The sequence below is a fragment of the Pongo abelii genome, chromosome 4 (genome assembly GCF_028885655.2).
Source record: "Pongo abelii isolate AG06213 chromosome 4, NHGRI_mPonAbe1-v2.0_pri, whole genome shotgun sequence".
NCBI classification, from domain to species: Eukaryota; Metazoa; Chordata; class Mammalia; order Primates; family Hominidae; genus Pongo; species Pongo abelii.
Genome location: NC_071989.2, coordinates 187095617 through 187110320, shown reverse-complemented (window position 1 = coordinate 187110320; position 14704 = coordinate 187095617). Strand labels below are relative to the sequence as shown.

Sequence of the window (14704 nt, the reverse complement as noted above, 5' to 3'; positions counted from 1 at the left end):
GACTCCCTCACTGCCCCTGGGAGGGCCGAGGACTGGAAGCCCCGGTGTCCAGTTTGCCATCAGCCAAACATAGGCAGAGCCTTGATGGGTATTCCCCATGTGCTCTGGGACCATCAGCTTCTCCTGAGAGAACTTCAGGCCACTCCCGACCTCTGCATCAGCCCCTGGGTTTCCGCAAGATTCCTAGATGATTCTCATGCACCAGGGATTTGAGAAGCTCTGGCCAAACGGAGCAGCCCACACTGTGGGCTTCACATCCTTCAAGGCTGGAATGTAGCTGGAGTCTTGGTGTGGAGCTGGGCTCTTCAGTATCTAAGGCAAAAGCAGAAGTGAACGTTAATTGCCAAGGAGACCAGCTTTTATTTCCCTTTCTACCCGTCCTGCGCTGGAGCCACCAGCAAAGCTTTTCTGACACATGCTTCTTGGATAATTGTTTTTCTTACATGAGCACATTTTTTGGTGGGGCTTATTGCTGGTCAGAGAGGTGTCCTTGTTCTCAGCCAGGCCCATCCCTGCAGCAGGCTCCCTGCCTAGGAACTTTCCTAGGTGCATTCCTCATGAGAATGCTGTGAGGAGGGAGTATGGTGCCCCTCTCATGGCTAAACATGTGAGATGCCCAAGGTCAAACAGCTAGAGACAGGCAACACCAGAATCCATCTCCCTAACCCGTGCATTCATTCATCGACCCCTCATCCCTCTACTCATCTCTTCATCCCCCAGCAGCCACGCGCCACCCACCCATCCCACCACCTAATCATAAGTCATTGTTGCAGAATCACATTTTAGGTGGGATTTCTGTTCTTGCATAAGGCAACAATTTTACGTGTTCCAAATCACTCCTGAAAATCCCTCAGGTTACCCATGAAACCCAGGAATGCTTCCTCTCTCTGCCAGCCCCACAGAGCCAGTGTTTGCTCCAGTGCTGGGGAAAAGCAGCTAGAGCTGGCAGTCAGGAGCCCTTGAGTTCAAGAAAGTCCTTATCACCAAACTCCAGAATTCAGCTGCAGGCTCCCACCCCATACAAGGCAGTGGGAACTGAGAGGCCCACTGAGGCACCGGCAGATTCACATCCCCCCGCTCATGTTTACTCCAGTGCATAAAGGAACACATCCTCAGTGCTTACATCATTTTTCTCTTATTTTCCCGAACACATGCCAGCTGGCTGTGGGGTCAGTGAGAATGCCTCTCTACCGCATGGCCAAGGATGGGCTCACTCCCACGCCATCCCCTCATGGCCTCAGCTGCCTGCTTGTCAGTGCAGGATCTGAGGCTGTAATAACAGGAGCACAATGCCTTGAACAAGGGAGGTGTTTTTCCTGCCCTGCTCTGCTCTGAGGCTTAAGGATCTCATTTCGGGAGTCTTAGTGCAGAGGGACAGAATGTATTGGATGGGGCAGGGCCAGAGAAGGTTTTCAGGATGGCGGAGGTTTAAGGAACACACACCCTGTAGAGGTAATTCTGGAAACTGTGGTCGCGGCTTTGCCTGTCCATCTCTTAGGAGGCTTTGTGAGGAGAGGTTGGGTTTGTTCTGTATGGCCCCAAGGACCCAGATGAGTGCTGAGTGGACCTTAGGCAATGGGTTTTAGTTCAGTGGAGGAAGAGCTCTCTAATAGGCAGAGCTATCCAAAGACAGCATGAACCTCTCTTTGAGGTAGTGAGCTCCCAGTCAGGGGAAGTGTTCAAGGGGAGGACGCATGAGCACTCCTTTGGAGGCTGGAAACGAATTCCTGCCTAAAGCAGGAGCAGTGAATTCGTGACCCACAGGCTCATGCAGCTCTGAGCTTCTGTTTCCAAGCCCTAAGATGTGTTGTTGATAGAGACAAGGCTCAGCCCATCTCTGGCCTTCATTCAGCTGTCATAGTCTCATCGGGTTTAAATGTAATTTAGGCAGATTCCTGTTAAGCCAGAAGGAAAAAGAGGCAGAGGATCCCCCTTGTGTGGGCACTTGGTCGCCCTCTCTTCTGATGCCCTGGAGCTGCATATCCTCAGCTGGTCTCTGTTCCCCAGGAGCCCCCTATTAATCAAATCATCTGGAGTTTAAGTACATGGTTCCCACCAAACACAAGCCGACTTCTCTACTCGGTGCTGGCCAGTGACCCAGGAGCAACCCCATAGCCGGTGCTGGGTGACCCAGGAGCAACCCCATACCCGGTGCTGGCCAGTGACCCAGGAGCTACCCCAGTTGTTGGGGGAACAGCCTGCTGCACTGCTGTCATTAAAGGGCTTCCAGGATGACAGCAGCGGCGCCCCAGCTTCACCTGAGCCACAGCACCACGCTCTTGGCGGGAAGGCAGTCCTTGCTGAGAGTCCTGTGGGTTGCGGGATTAGCACCTGCTGTCCCTGGGGCATCGCTCTGAGGGCTTGACCCGCCTTTGCTATCTCACTGTGCCCTCTGGACTGTGCCCTCTGGACTTCCTGGAGATCAGGTCCTGAGACTGACACCGTCCCTCTCTGGCCAGCCTGGTTCTGAGGTGGGTCTGTCTGACTGCCATCTGTGCTGTCTGCCTGGGTCCCTGGCAGGGCTCAAGGGACTTTCAGAAGCACCTGATACCAAAAAGTCATGGCTAACAGCATGGACCCTGGAGTCAGACTGCCTGGGTCAGTTCCTCTGCCCATAGTCCCAAGATGTGTGGCCCCAAGTACAGCCCCTCCGTTTCTCAGCTTGCTCTAACATGGGGATAACAGTGGCTGCCACTTCACGGAGCTGTCAGGAGGCTGGGTGAAATGATGCACACAAAACACAGTGCCTGGCATGAGGTCACTGCTCCGTAAATGTCAGGGATTATAATTTTAACAATAATAATGAAAAAATGTATAAACAAATAGACTGTATAATATAATCATAAATATAATAATGATTAAAATTATCATTTTTTTGACCCCTCCATGACCCCATGAGCCTGTTTCCATCACCAGACGCTAATGGTGGACAGCGAGTGATGCTTTTGTGCCAGGAAGATGGGGGGGTCTGTGGAGCAGCCTCAGTCTCTGGGCACAGAGGAAGCCTGCAATCCTGGATGGCGGGGAGAACGGCAGCTCCCGAGTGTCCCCTACCTCCTGCCTCCTCTACAGCGCCTCCTCCAGGCCGGCAGAGCCTACCTACCCCCAGAGCAGGGAGTCTGGCCCTGGAAGGATGCACTCCATAACCCCGCACCCCACTCCCTCTCTCTGTCTTTCCACCCACTCTGGATGTGTGGAGAGCCTGGCAGTCGGCCCAGTTTCTGGAAGGGTCTCATGTGTTTGAACTCACTCCAATTTATGGAACCAATTTTAAAACTAAGGAGAGGTGACGTCTGGACTGTGCCATTAGAGCCTGCCTCCGGAGTGGAAAGGTGGGTGAAATCTGTTGGTGTACAAACGCTCCAACTCCCACGGGAACCTCTGCTCCTTCCTGGGGTCTGGCCGGGGATCACCGGGTCAGGAACACGCATGCTCTCCTCGCCCTCACACACGGGTCTCTGCGCTCCAGCAAGTGCACGCAGGCTGTGGGGTGGATGGCTACACACTCAGACCCCTCTCAGATGAGCGAGGCTGGCTTGGCGCGATGTGTCGCGGCCCACACGTGCTGCTTCCATGCTGCACGTTCCCTGATGTCCTCTGCAGGCCTCCCTCCCATGGGAAATCGAATTCCGAGAGGGGGCAGGGACAGACTGGAGAGATCTGCGTGATTCCTGTTTCTGCCGCTCTGAGCAGCTCGCTGGCTCTGCGGGAGAAGTGTATTTATTCTTTGCAAGTGCAAACCCACGCCTTGGTATAGCAGAGGCCTTGGAAAACCAGCTGCAGGAAAGCTGCACTTGTTTCAGCTTTGCCTTTTTTTTTTTTTTTTTTTTTTCCGTCTACCCTCTTAGGAGAGCCAGTTTTCCCTCCTTTTAATTTTTGTTTTTAAAGCACCATTAAGTCCAAGATGAAACAGATTGGTCTGCCAAAAGGAAGATGAACTATTAGCTGGATTCTTTTTTAAAATTATTGAAGTGAACTTCACATCACATAAAATTAACCAGTTTAATGGAACATTTCAGTGGGGTTGAGTACATTCACAGTGTCACACCACCATCACCTGTATCTAGTTCCAAAGCATTTCAGCACCCAAAAGGATACTCCTCCCCGCTGTGCAGTGGCTCTCTCCGGCCTCTGCGTGGCAACCACCGGTCGGTGCTATCTCTGATTGACGTATTCTGCACTTTTCATATAAATGGAATCACACAATCTGAGGCCTTCTGTGCCTGGCTTCATTCACTTAGTACAATGCTTTCAGGGTTTATCCATGTCATAGCATGTATCTGTACTTCATTCCTTTTTGTGGCTGAATAATATTCCATTGTACGGATAGACCATGTTTTGTTTACCCATTCATCAGGTGATGGCCATCTGAGTTTTTTCTGCCTTTTGGCTATTGTGAATAATGCTGCTAGGAACATTCGCGTACAAGTACTTGTTTGAACACTTGTTTTCAGTTATTTGGGGTATATACCTAGCAGTGGGATTGCTGGGTCATATGGTAACTCTGTGTTTAGCTTTTTGAGAAACATCTGAATTCTTTTAGATGTTATTGAACACCTAGTGTGTGTGCCAGCCTGTGCCAGGTTCTGACTTCACCTCACCCTCCTCAGAGCCCCAAAACTCTAGGCTTCCCTTGGGCACCTGGCTTATTCCACTCATGCTAAAGAGGGCTTCTTCGTCCCCATTAGCCTGCCACTTGGATAAGGCAAAACGAACCTCAGAAACAGACACCAAACACAGCCACCTAAAAGCTGGCGATACAGCAAGGCTATTTGCTCATCCCAAATCCTTTGGAATTCTTTGCAAAGACATGGTAGATTAATTGTAGCTCAAATATGGTGAGCAAACTGGCATTTTGCAAGAACTTTGCCAGTGATCACAGTGTCCAAATGGTAGTTCCTAGACCTAGGAGCTTGCTGCAGATCTTCCTCCTTTATTTGTCCGTCTATGCTGAAAGCAGGCAAGGAGGAAACTCCTTTTTGATCTCTCCTCTCTATAGGGAGATACTGAAACTGCAGTCTCTATATGGCTGGAAGGACTGGTATATTCTAGCACAAGGGTCTCCAGATACACATGGACCAGGCCCCCTGCCCTGGCTCAGTTTCAAGAAGGAATATCTGGTACATGCCCAGGCGCTGCATATTCAGCTCACGAAATAAGCAGGAAGTCATGTGATCTAAGCAGCTGACATCTTTTTGTCTTCCTTATTCCTTCTCCCTGTGCAGGGGGACCGCTCTTCCTATGGGACTGGATTAAAATTCAATTATGCCTCTTGAAATTCCTGGTTACCATGAGGTAACAGAAAGCCCTTCCATCACTTTAAATCATAGAACACACTTGTGGTTTGTAAATTATGTTATCTACTCCAAAATTATTATGAACACATCATTTCCCTTCAAAGATCTGAGTGGCTAGAGGGTTTAAAATGTAGCATTCCTGTGAAATCCCACCTTTCATTTTAATTAGGAAACATTGCTGCTGAACACACCCCCTTGGTTGGCGCACCAGGGCAGGCCCTCCTCAACTTCCCATTACTGTGTTCGGTCTGTGGCCCTGAGCCGCTCTGAGACTTCCCACTTACCAGGCTCCCCAGCCTTAGGGCTGCTCTTAGGGACGCCTGTGGTCTCCACCTATGGAGGAAACCCTTCATGACTTGAACAGAATGTCGGAACGTGTTCAGCCCCATCCAAGTCTGGGATGTGGGGGAGGCACAGGCTATGTGGTCAGCTGCCTGGATCTGAGGATCTCACCTCATTACCCACTAAGTGTGTGACACTAAGAAAGCCACCTCTTTGGGCCCTGTCATCTTACCTGTAAAATTACTAATAATATTCCCACCTCATAAGACTTGGCAGAAACACGTGAGACAACATATGTGAAAATACCCAGACTACACCAGTCGCTTGGTTCATGTCATCTAGTGGGGCTCATGTTGCTGTCTTTAAGTGCAGACGGCAGGTAGGTGACAAGACCCATGAAGGTAATTTTCTTGGGAAGTGTCTCTCCCTTGAGATTTCCCATGTGTAAGAGAACACACAACTTGGGGAAATCAAACCATGGGTGCCACTAGGTAGCGCTCCCAGCAGGAAGCCCTCACATGTGCAAGCGGTAATCACATGTGCAAGAGTTTTGGTCGTCTTTGAAATGCTAATGTGGACTTGTTCCCATGAGCTCCTTTCTTTTGGGGAGCCAGAGGCACGAAGAGGTTGGCCGGTGCCTCTTGGTGGCTCCCTTCTTGCCCCACAAACGGAAATCATTTCTTTTGGCAAAAGGGCAGGATTGGCTTCAGGGGCGTGGGCTTGATTCAGGCATGTGCTTTGGGTATGTCATGAGACTGATCTCAGAGAATTGTTGTGGGTCTTCTTGCTGATGTGGACACACCCAGCACTGTGCCGGGCACACAGTGGGAGTTTAATACATGTGAGGTAAGGCTGCTTAGAGTCTGGGAAACTGAAACGCATCACAGCCGCACTCCAGAGAGCAGGAGGGAGGCAAGTCTGCAGTGGAGGGCAGAGAAGACCCAGGGCACCCTTGGCCCACAGCCTGAGGGCCTGGACATCCCTAGGGCATGGGGTGGAGGACAAGGAACTTGGCCGCAACCTCCCCAGCTACTCCCCTAAGGAGAAAGGGAAAACCTCTCCCCGAAGGTGCACAGGCATTTCCAAGATCTGGAAGGGGGACTGACCAGGGGCTCACGCACTGGACAGTGAGTCCAGCTGCCCCTTGGCTACCTCACGGGCCCTGTCCAGGTCTGGGGACCTCATATCACTGAGACAGGAAGAAGCAGGTCCCCGTGCTGGGTCCCTAAACTCACTCCCACGCCCCGTTCCACCAGGATGAGTGCTCTCGAGACCCCGGGAGCGGCCCACTTCCTCAGGGGGCCAGCCACAGGCCAGGCTTGTTCCGCAGATGGACGTCCTCCCAGCCCTGGGCTTGGGGGCAGAGGCCCTGATGATCACCACCCAGGATGAGGAGCGCCAGGATGGAAGGGTGTGCAGGGACCTCAAGACTGAAGCCTCGGGTCCAGGAAGCAGGAGATGCATTTCACAAAGGGCTTGATCACTGGGACCAGGCAGCACAGGCATGTTGCCAGGCAGAGGCGTGAGGACATGAAAGGGCGTGGCCGGGTTGGGAGGCAGCCTGGATAAGGGACAGAGATAAGAACTGTGGGTCCCTGCATGCAGGGATGGTGAGGGAGGACCCAAGGGCCCTAAGTGCCATCAGCAAGAGCTGGAACTTAACCCTTCAGGCCATGGCCACAAAGGCAGTCACAGGCCAAACCCAGACTTGGAAGGTGCTGGCCTTCCGGGGCTTTTTTGGCCTGCATGGTGCTTTTCAAAACATGACTCGGCCGGGCGCTGTGGCTCACGCCTGTAATGCCAGCACTCTGGGAGGCCGAGATGGGTGGATCACGAGGTCAGGAGTTCAAGCCCAGCCTGGCCAAGATGGTGAAACCCCGTCTCTATTAAAAATACAAAAATTAGCCGGGCACGGTGGCAGGCGCCTGTAGTCCCAGCTACTCTGGAGTCTGAGGCAAGAGAATCGCTTGAACTCGGAGGGTGGAGGTTACAGTGAGCCAAGATCGGGCCACTGCACTCCAGCCTGGGCAACAGAGTGAGACTCCGTCTCAAAAAAAAAAAAAAAGAGTCAAAAATGAAAAATAAGAGAGATTTCACATCAAAATCCCGATGTCTGGCTTCTCTTGAAAAATGGAAGGATCTGGAAACAGTCAGTTTGAACTATCTAGGAGCCGCTCCCTCTAGATAGGATATCCCGTCTCCAGGGCATCACAATCCCCTACTCCTAGTGTCCCTCTGGCCTGGAAGTCGAGCGTCAATCACCATTTACCATGGGGCTTGCCTGCTTTTCTTCTAATAAAGGTGACTTGGAACCACATCTCTGTTAAAATCAAACATAGACCAAGTGGGCTGCCTTGTGATTTTAGCTAAACGAGTCTGTTTCTTGTGTCTGTGTAACCTGTGTATCCCTGTAGGCAGCGGAGTTTGAAGCCCTGCCAGGGAATCATTAAGGAGTTTGTCAGGATTTATAGTTGTAGACAGCAGAATCCACTCCAGCCAGTTTAAGCCAAAAGAAAAAAGGGCAGTGGGAGGTTATTCAGGGGTCCAGAGACCTCAAAGAACAGCGCTTCCGGGAATGGTTCCCAAGCTCTCCTGCCAGATCTGGAAGCTGCCTCCCAGCTGCTGGCTCAGGATCATGCTCTGTCCCCACCCAATTCTGCCGAATCTGAATCTCACTGAGACACCTCTGATAGGTGGTCCGTAAATCACACCTGCATCCTAGCAGCCAAGGCAGCAGGGAAATGTGCAGTGAGTGCTGGAAGGTGGAGCTTGCGATGTGGAAAGCATCCAGATGTGGAGAGGGTGACCAAAAGCTGCAGACGACCACTCCAGGCTCTGAAAAGGGGAGAGCTTTGGTGTCTGGGGGTGTCACCAGCAGAGATCTAGCCACGCCACTCACTTTGCACCCTGGAGTAGTCCCGGAGCAGGACCTTCACACCTCCAGAAGGTTCCTGAGTACACAATGTCAGGCCCAGCTCAGAGAGAAAGTGACCCCCAGTCTCCCAGCAGCCCCAGAGCCTGGGATGGTCCCTGGCTGGCTAGTCAGCCAGGCCTCCAGCAGCCTCCCGCAGCTGTGCCCACCCCCTAGCCAAGTAGCTTTGCTTGGCTTTTGCATGTCTTCCTCCTGGCCTGGCCCTGCCGGCTGACTTCCCCGGGCTGCCGGTCAGGACAGCTGTGTCACTGTTTCGGAACTCTTTGTTCTCTTTGTGGAATTCAGAGGAAGCCTGTGCCAGCGAGGAGACTGGGCTCAGCTATTTCCCAGCAGCTGATAACAGCTGGGATTAAAAGATGAAAAACTCTGCACATGGCCCAGCCCTGCCTGTGACCCAGAAGCCAGGCGCATGTGTCCAAACTCAGGCGCCCTGTGGTGTTTACTCCTGCCCCACCCTCCTGTCGGTGGCTGCCTCTGTCCTCAGAGCCTCACCCTGCTCCGCGTCCTGCCCAGAGGGCTGCGGATTCCTCGGGGACCATTTACAGGGCTCTGAGGCACCTGGCCAGGTGCCTGCTATGCAGGGCATCATATGAGCCTCACAACAATCCAGAAGACAAGTGCCATGTTGTGCCCAGTTTACAGATGGGGAAACTGAGCCTCAGGGAGTGTAAGTGGCTTGCCCAGGGCCATGCAGCAGGTGACTGGAGAGCTGGGACCCACCCAGGTGTGTTTGGCCTCAAAGCCTCCACTCTCCGTGACCTCACTTTCCTCTGATTTGCAGGCGCTGCAACTGCCTCTGCCAGATACACCCAGAAGGGTCGTTTCTGCCTTCCAGGAGGTTCCTTTGACACAGAGCCACCCCCAAGCCGCCCAAGCCAGTACCCCAGCAGGGAACATAGCATGACAGCAGAGGCAGTGCCTCTGCCAGCTTGCAACTTGGGGCCAGTCACTCCTTTTGTACTGGGCATTTGTGTTCTCATTTCATTTATTCAACCAATACTTATAAGCTCATACTATATGCCAGGCACTGGGAAATAAGAGACGAGGTTTATCCGGCTAAGAAGTCTGCATTTTAGCAGGATGGAAACATGCAATGAGCCAGGACAGGATGTGACAGAGTGAAGGCGGGGCTTGTTTGGTAGGACTGCCAGAGGGTGCCTCTCTGATGAAGTGACATTGAGCTGAGACCTGAGTGACAAGAAGTAGCCAGGCTGGGGAGTGGGCAGGGCTTCCCAGGCACAGAGCCCCCCTGACCTGAAGGAGGATTGTGGGGCTGGGGTGAAAGAGCAGAGAGGAGGTCCTCGTGGTTCACTGGGTAGAGGGATCTGAAATGAGAACAGAGACATGTCAAGGGACAGATCAGACAGGGCCACACCGGCCAAGGTGAGTGGCTGGATCTTTTTTTTTTTTTTTTCTTGAGACAGAGTCTCACTCTGTCACCCAGGCTGGAGGGCAGTGGTGCAATCTCGGTTCACTGCAACCTCAAACTCCTCAGCTCCAGCTATCCTTCTGCCTCAGCCTCCAAAGTAGCTGAGACTACAGGTGCACACTGTATATATATATATTTATATAGTATTTTTTTGTAGAGATGAGGTCTCACCATGTTGCCCAAGTTGGTCTTGAGCTCCTGGCCTCAAGTCATCCTCCCGCCTCGGCCTGTAAACTACTGGGATTACAGGCATGGGCCACCACGCTCAGCCATGGCTCCATCTTTACCCATGTGCAGAGGAAGGCTTCAGACGGCTTGAAACAGTAAGGAGGGAGTCACACTGCACAGGGTTGCTGTGAGGACTGAGCACCAAATAAGCTGAAAGAGGTCAAAGCCGACAGAATACAGTGCGTGTGTGAGTTGAGCCTTCATAAATGGGCAGGAGACCCTAGGTCCTTCTCCTGCAGTGAGGGCAGCAGTCCCAGGGGCCCAGGGGCCCAGGCTTTTCAGGGGAGAAGCCTGCAGGGAGCACTTCTCCCCCCAAATACACTCCCTCCTGGGACCTTCCAGCCAGGGGACGCTACCCAGGCCTTCGCCTCCTGGATCTTTCAACTGATGGCTTCATGGTCACAGGGGATGAGGGCGTCAGGGAGCAGGCCACTGGTAGCTTCCATGTGAGCCTTTCTTTATTCTTTATTTATTTATTTATTTATTTATTTATTTATTTTGAGACAGAATCTCACTCTGTCGCCCACGCTGGAGTGCAGTGGCACAATCTCGGCTCACTGCAACCTCTGCCTCCTGGGTTCAAGTAGTTCTCCTGCCTCAGCCTCCCGAGTGGCTGGGACTACAGGCTCCCACCAGCACGCCTGGCTAATTTTTGTATTGTTAGCAGAGATGGGGTTTCTCCATGTTAGCCAGGCTGGTCTCGCACTCCTGACCTCATGATCCACCTGCCTCGGCCTCCCAGTGTGCTGGGATTACAGGCGTGAGCCACTGTGCCCGGCCACATGTGAGACTTTCATCCTGCGTCCAAGTGTGGGTGGATTGCGATGGCCCAGAGAGAATCTTGAGGGGACAGGTGTGACTCGGGGTCCCTAAGGGCCTGGTGGGTGCAGGGCTTTTTTGAACTTCTCTTGGCCCTACTTCTGGCTGAGAAACAGTAGCCATTCCTGGTGGGGGTGGGTAGGCATGGACGCTTTTTGGTGTCTGTGGACTCTCTGCCTCCTGGCTGGCAGGGGGAGCCTGGGGCCTGGCTTGTGGAGAGTCTAGGGCTGGCTGACGGACTCGAGGCCCCACTCTCTTCATCTGGCTGGGACGCTGTGGGAACTGGGGCCCCGTCCAGTTGTCTGAGCAATGGAAGCTGACTCGGGTGAATTCGAAAGTCAGACAAAGCAGATTTCCATGTTGGCTGGGTCATCTGCAGAAGAAATCAGATACAGTAGTTTTCACCTGGGAATAAATTTGTTTCACAAAATTTGGAAATCAATTTGGCAGTGAACTTTCTAGCGGGCTATGGGGGACAGTGAGCAGAAAATCCAGCTGACACTTGAAACCTGAAATTGGCCACCTGGAGGGGGGCTTTCTGCCTGACAAAGGGGCTTTGAGCTGCCAGAGCTGCCAGTGCTCGTTGGCTGAGGAGCCTGAGGTCTGATCCAGGACCCCCAAAGCTAGAGCCTCCCGGGGTTGGCTGTGTTCTTGCCCATTTCTGTATCGGCAGGTAGCCCTCATTGTCTGCTTCTCAGCATTGTTATTGTTGCTGGTGTTTCGTTTCCTGACCTCTCTGCCCTTCTAGAAGTAGTAAAAATAAATTTCTACATATTCAGTCTCCACCCTTAACTACCAGGCTCCTCTTGTTTTCTAATAGACCCCTTGCGTTACCTCTATAACCATCTAGAACTAACGTTGATTGGGGTTGGTTTAGGTTGTGTGTCGGCACCAAACAGTACATTGTCATCTCTTTTTTTCGAGTAATTAGTTGAGCATGCACCCCCTAAAACGAAAGACTTCCGTAAAGACTTGAACACAAAATGACTCTTTCCTTTCTGAAGCATAGTTTTGAGGGAAAGCCTTACTTTATGCTCAGCCATAATGCTAACAGCTGCTCCATAAGAAAGCCATGAATAGACCCATTTCACAGGTGGGAAAACTTAAGGCCCAGAGCCGTTGAGTTACCCAAGTTCATGGGAATAGCCTGTGAGAGAGTCAGGATTTGTACCTGGGTCTCTCTTTACCATGCTGCTCTGCGCTGAGAAGGTGGCCGTGGACTTTGGTTTTGTTCCTTTAGTGGAGACTGGCCTGGCCAGTGTTAGAAAGGCCCCTTGGATGAGGATCAGGGAGACGCTGGATGGAAAGAGCAGAGCCTGGGGGAAGGGAGGCCCAGAAGTGAAAACGCAGTGGGGCGTGTGGACAGGGACAGGGGATGAGGAACAGGAAATTCAGTGGGGACATGTGGGAGTGGATGGCAGGAAGGATGGCCCCAGACATTTGCCGTGGCAGAGGAGGAACCCTTGGTCAAAGGGCAGAGGGGCCGCCCTGCCATCTGCACCCGGGCAGGGAGGCTGGGTCTGCCAGCTCCCAGAGTTCTTGGTTGGACCATGCCACTCTCTGCAGGATCCAGAGCCCAGGCCTGGCCAGAGGCTGGAATTGGGCACGCACGGTCCCTGCTCTGCAGGCAAGGTCCTCGTTCTCAGTCCTTCAGCCCTAGGCTGGGAAAGGGAGGTGCTGAGACACAGCAGGGCTTGCTGGGGTCCTTTGAGCAGTCAGCTTCTCACACAGGGAGAGCAGCTTGTCTGCCAGGACTGTTCGGGTAGCTCTGAGCTGTGTGGGGTGCAGGGAGAGTCCTGACCCCAAATCGTCGGGGCTAGGTCCTGAACACCCAGGAGGCCTTCAGAGGGGAGCAGGTAGCCCAGTGGTTGGTGCTGTTGTGAGGGCCACCCCCTAGACAGAGGCTGCAGAGGGCCACATGCACTGTCTGCCGGTGTTCAGACTCCAGCACATGGGCTCTGCTGCGCCTCACCCCTCCAGTCGCCTGAGCCCCGGTCTCCTCCAATGCAGAGTGGACCTGGTAACACAGGCCCCACAGGACTGCTGTAAGAATCACTAAGGGAGTGGCAAGTCTGAACCAGGCCATTCCAGAAGACCATTCCTGGCAGATAAGGTCTCCAAGGCCCTGGAGTGGGCCTGAAGTCTGCTCTGCCCCAGGTGGCTGCCTCACTGGTTCTGGGAGACCGGGAGAGGTGGGCAGGTTTTCCACAGGTGTTTTCCATAGCCCTTTCTGTACCCAGAATTGTTCCCAGGCATCAGCGCCCGTTTCCCGACACCCAGGGCACCTGCACATGTCTCTAATAGCGTTTCCCACACTGTGCTGTAATTGGCTGTTTGCATCTTATCTCCCAGATTATTGTGAGCTACTCAAGGGCAGGAACTGGGATGCACTCCAGTATCCCAGTGCCTTGCACAGAGTGGGTTATTAGTACATCTTTGATGGATGTCTGGTCAGAAAGACGAATGAACAAAGATTGCTAATTTAATGGATGGATGAATGGATGAACCAATATGCAAATGGGTATTTGATTGTCCTGGATGAATAAAGTCATTCATTCCCCTCGAATAAGAATTGAGTCATTTTTGGCCCGGCGCGGTGGCTCACGCCTGTAATCCCAGCAGTTTGGGAGGCCAAGGTGGGCGAATCACGAAGTCAGGGGTTCGAGACCAGCCTGACCAACATGGTGAAACCCCGTCTCTACTAAAAATACAAAAATTAGCCAGGCGTGGTGGCGGGCGCCTGTAATCCCAGCTACCCAGGAGGCTGAGGCAGGAGAATCGCTTGAACCCGGGAGGCAGAGGTTGCAGTGAGCAGAGATCACGCCACTGCATTCCAGCCTGGGTGACAGAGTGAGACTCCGTCTCAAAAACAATAAATAAATAAAAAGAATTGAGTCATTTTTCTAGGGCTGGAGAAATGGATGAATGATGAGGTGGGGGAACATGAGTGGAGGGAAAAGAAAAAGGAGGTCTGAGGGAGGGAGAAGCAGATAGAATAACAGGTGAATAAATAAAGAGAGGATGAACTGGAGAGATGCCTGCGTGGACAGATGGCCAGGGCTCACATGTTCACGGTTTCTTTTCAGGGTGTCACGTCTGTGAGCCAAAGCAATTATTCCCAAGGTCCCAGCGAGCCGGGGCTGGGAGTAAGAATCCACAAGCACTCTCGTTCGGTCTTTTTTTTTTAAATGTTCTCTCTAAATAAACTTTGAATCCACTTCCAAGTATGTTTGGAAAGAGCAGCGATGGATTTCATGGAGGGTAAATTATAAGTGCTTCACTCAGAGCTGTGTTTAGGGACGTTCAGAAATACACGCATTCCCCAGAGCCAGTGCTAAAATGCGTAGGAGACAAAAAACATATGCTGGCTATGGGGCCGTCAAGCAGGCTTGCCGCGAGCACGTGTGCTTCACTGTTGATGGAGTATTCGGCAAGTGTTCCAGAAAGAGGTCTTTCCTGAAATGGAGGTCAATGAGAATACTCCCCCGCTCATAAATCCTTAGGAAAAAAATGGGCCTGTCTCCCACACACATGGAGCTTATTATCTGGGGGGGGGGGGTCTCGGGCACTCCCTGGGGAGTGGTTAAGAGCCGTTTACTAGGGCTAGATCCACTCAAGTGGTTTCCAACAGCCCTGGCTAGAAAGACCACGGCGGCTCACCCTTGGTTCATAAACTGGCATTTCCCACCCCAGTGGACAGACCGGGCAGGCCAAGTG

The 14704-nt window shown here is 52.5% G+C and overlaps 1 protein-coding gene across 1 annotated transcript in view; it reads left to right on the top strand.

Moving 5' to 3' along the window:
• Positions 1-14704, top strand: part of COL23A1 (collagen type XXIII alpha 1 chain) — a 369266-nt gene that overhangs the window by 262518 nt on the left and 92044 nt on the right. The gene's annotated exons all lie outside the window — the stretch shown is intronic.